This window comes from Arachis hypogaea, chromosome 19, assembly GCF_003086295.3.
Source record: "Arachis hypogaea cultivar Tifrunner chromosome 19, arahy.Tifrunner.gnm2.J5K5, whole genome shotgun sequence".
NCBI classification, from domain to species: domain Eukaryota; kingdom Viridiplantae; phylum Streptophyta; class Magnoliopsida; order Fabales; family Fabaceae; genus Arachis; species Arachis hypogaea.
In genome coordinates, this window is record NC_092054.1 from 59,385,556 (window position 1) to 59,389,792 (window position 4,237).

The 4,237-nt window shown below is 33.9% G+C and overlaps 1 non-coding gene across 1 annotated transcript; it reads left to right on the plus strand.

The window, feature by feature from the left end:
- Positions 1-552: 552 nt before the first annotated feature.
- Positions 553-660, plus strand: LOC112781879 (small nucleolar RNA R71). The gene has a single exon (XR_003192629.1). It is a non-coding gene; the product is annotated as a small nucleolar RNA R71 (small nucleolar RNA).
- Positions 661-4,237: the final 3,577 nt, after the last annotated feature.

Genomic DNA, 4,237 nt, shown 5'->3' on the forward strand with positions numbered 1-4,237 from the left:
AGAATTCTCTGTCTGTTACTGAGTGGATGATGGAAAAGGTTTGCTATTGCTAAACCTGTTTCTTCCACCATTATTAAAGCCTTGTTGAGACTTTTGTTGATCCTTCCATGAGAAATTTAGATGATTTCTCCATGAGGGATTATAGGTGTTTCCATAGGGTTCACCCATGTAATTCACCTCTGCTATTGCAGGGTTCTCAGGATCATAAGCTTCTTCTTCAGAAGATGCCTCTTTAGTACTATTGGATGATTCCTTCAATCCATTCAAACTCTGAGAGATCATATTGACTTGCTGAGTCAATATTTTATTCTGAGCCAATATGGCATTCAGAGTATCAATTTCAAGAACTCCCTTCCTCTGAGGTGTCCCATTACTCACAGGATTCCTTTCAGAAGTGTACACGAACTGGTTATTTGCAACTATGTCAATGAGTTCTTGAGCTTCTGCAGGCGTTTTCTTTAGGTGAATGGATCCACCTGCAGAATGGTCCAATGACATCTTTGATAATTCAGATAGACTATCATAGAATATATCCAGGATGGTCCATTCTGAAAGCATGTCAGAAGGACACTTTTTGGTCAGTTCCTTGTATCTCTCCCAAGCTTCATAGAGGGATTCACCTTCCTTCTGTCTGAAGGTTTGAACATCCACTCTAAGCTTGCTAAGCTTTTGAGGAGGAAAGAACTTGGCTAAAAAAGTCGTGACCAGCTTATCCCAAGAGTTCAGGCTATCTTTAGGTTGAGAGTCCAACCATATTCTAGCTCTGTCTCTTACAGCAAATGGGAAAAGCATAAGCCTGTAGACCTCGGGATCAACCCCATTGGTCTTAACAGTATCACAGATCTGCAAGAATTCAGTTAAGAACTGAAAGAGATCTTCGGATAGAAGTCCATAAAACTTGCAATTCTGTTGCATCAGAGAAACTAATTGAGGTTTCAGCTCAAAATTGTTTGCTCCAATGGCAGGGATTGAGATGCTTCTTCCATGTAAATTGGAATTAGGTGCAGTAAAGTCACCAAGCATCTTCCTTGCATTGTTATTATTTTCGGCCATGCCTCCTTCTTTTTCAAAAATTTCTGTCAGATTTTCTCCAGAGAGTTGTGCTTTAGCTTCCCTTAGCTTCCTCTTCAGAGTCCTTCCAGGTTCAGGATCAGCCTCAACAAGAATGTTCTTATCCTTGTTCCTGCTCATATGAAAAAGAAGAAAATAGAAAAAAATATGGAGTCCTCTATATCACAGTATAGAGATTCCTTATCTAAGTATAAGAAGAGAATAATGGAGGAAGGAAAAGATAAGAATCCAAACACAAGGGAGAGGAATGAGTTCGAATTCTTGGGTGAAAGAGGGGTGTTAGTAGATGAATAAATAATTAGAAAGAGATGAGGAGAAGAGAAATTTGAAAATTAAATAAATTAAAATAAAAGTATTTTTGTTTTTAAATTGAATTTAAAATAAAAAATAAAAATTAAAGTTCAAAAATTAAGAAAGGAAAATTGAATCAAATTAAATTAAATTGAAAACAATTAGTTAATTTAAAAAGGAATTTTGAAAAAGAGGGAAGGGATTTTCGAAAATTAGAGATAGATTTAGTTAGGTAGTTTTGAAAAAGATATGATTGAAATAGTAAACTTTTAAAATCAAACAAAAAGTCAAAGTAGTTAATTGAAAAAAAATTGAAAATCAATTTTTGAAAAGATAAGAAGTTAGAAAAGAAGTTGGAAAAGATTTTGAAATTGATTTTGAAAAAGATGTGATTGACATTTATTTTGAAAAAGATTTGACAAAGAAATTTAAAAAGATTTGATTTTTGAAATTAAAGTTGATTACTTGACTAACAAGAAACAAAAAGACAGTATTTTAAAATTTAAAGATTGAACCTTTCTTACTAGGCAAGTAACAAACTTAAAATTTTTAAATCAATCACATTAATTGTTAGCATTAATTTCAAAAATATGAAACAAAAATAAAAAAAAAAAGATTTTTGAAAATCATTTTGAAATTTTCGAAAATCATAAAAGAAAAATGAGAAAGATTTGAATTTTTTTGAAAAGATTTGAAAAAAATAGAATTTTTAAATTGAAAATTTGATTTGACTCATAAGAAACAACTAAATTTTGAAAAGTTTTGAAAAAGTCAACTTAAATTTTCGAATTTGATGAGAAGAAAAAGGGAAAGATATTTTTTTGATTTTTGAATTTTTAATGATGAACGAGAAAAACATCAAAAAGACTCAAAACATAAAAATTATGAATCAAAACAAGAAAAATATGCAAGAACACTTTGAATGCAAAGATGAACACCAAGAACACTTTGAAGATCATGATGAACATCAAGTATGTATTTTTGAAAAAAAAATTAATAAAAGAAAACATGCAAGACACCAAACTTAGAAATTTTTAATATTTAGACACTAAGAATTCAAGAATGCATATGAAAAACAAGAAAATACACAAAACAAGAAATTTTAAAGATCAAACAAGAAGACTTATCAAGAAAAACTTGAAGATCATGAAGAACAAGAAAGAAACTCAATGCATGTGTTTTCAAAAAAATTTTTAAGGAAAAATTAATTAAAAAAATATGCAATTGACACCAAACTTAAAAATTGAAACAAGACTCAAATAAGAAACACAAAATTATTTTTGATTTTACGATTTTATTAATTTTTTTTTTTGGAAAATTATTTTGGAAAAATGAAAAAGAAGAATATTTTTTTGTATTTTTCGAAAATAAGAAATAAAAAGCTAAAAAAAATAAATTACCTAATCTGAGCAACAAGATGAACCGTCAGTTGTCCAAACTCGAACAATCCCCGGCAACAGTGCCAAAAACTTGGTGCGCAGAAAGTGTGACGGTTCATTCCTTGGTAACGGCGCTGAAAACTTAATACGCACGTTCATAATCTTAGTTTTTTGTCACAACTTCGCACAACTAACCAGCAAGTGCACTGGGTCGTCCAAGTAATAAACCTTACGTGAGTAAGGGTCGATCCCACGGAGATTGTCAGCTTGAAGCAAGCTATGGTCACCTTGTAAATCATAGTCAGGCGGACTCAATTGATTATGGAGATTTAGTAATTAAAAGATAAATAAAATATAAAATAAAGATAGTGATACTTATGTAATTCATTGGTGAGAATTTCAGATAAGCGTATAGAGATGCGTTCGTTCCTCCTGAACCTCTGCTTTCCTATTGTCTTCATCCAATCATTCATACTCCTTTCTATGGCAAGCTGTATGTTAGGCATCATCGTTGTCAATGGCTACATCCTGTCCTCTCAGTGAAAATGGTCCAATGCACTGTCACTGCATGGCTAATCATCTGTCGATTCTCGATCATGCTGGAATAGGATCCATTGATCCTTTTGCGTCTGTCACTACGCCTAGCACTCGCGAGTTTGAAGCTCGTCGCAGCTATCCCTTCCCAGATCCTACTCGGAATACCACAGACAAGGTTTAGACTTTCCGGATCTCAAGAATGGCCGTCCATGGATTCTAACTTATACCACAAAGATTCTGATTAAGGAATCCCAGAGATACTCATTCAATCTAAGGTAGAACGGAAGTGGTTGTCAGGTACGCGTTCATAGTTGGGAATGATGATGATTGTCATGATCATCATATTCATATTGAAGTGCGAATGAATATCTTAGAATCATAATAAGCTTGAATTGAATAGAAAAACGATAGTACTTTGTATTAATTCATGAGGAACAGCAGAGCTCCACACCTTAATCTATGGTGTGTAGAAACTCTACCGTTGAAAATACATAAGTGATGAAGGTTCAGGCATGGCCGAATTGCTAGCCCCCAAACGTGATCTAAAGAGAAAACTAAAGATGTAAATACAATAGTAAAAAGTCCTATTTATGCTAAACTAGTTACTAGGGTTTACAGAAATGAGTAAATGATGTAGAAATCCACTTCCGGGGCCCACTTGGTGTGTGCTTGGGCTGAGCATTGAGCTTTACACGTGTAGAGGCTTCCCTTGGAGTTGAACGCCAGTTTGTAACCTGTTTCTAGCGTTTAACTCCACTTTGCAACCTGTTTCTGGCGTTTAACTCCAGAATGCAGCATGGAACTGGCGTTGAACGCTAGTTTGCGTCGTCTAAACACGGGAAAAGTATAGACTATTATATATTGCTGGAAAGCCCTAGATGTCTACTTTCCAACTCAATTGAGAGCGTGCCATTTGGAGTTCTGTAGCTCCAGAAAATCCACTTTGAGTGCAGGGATGT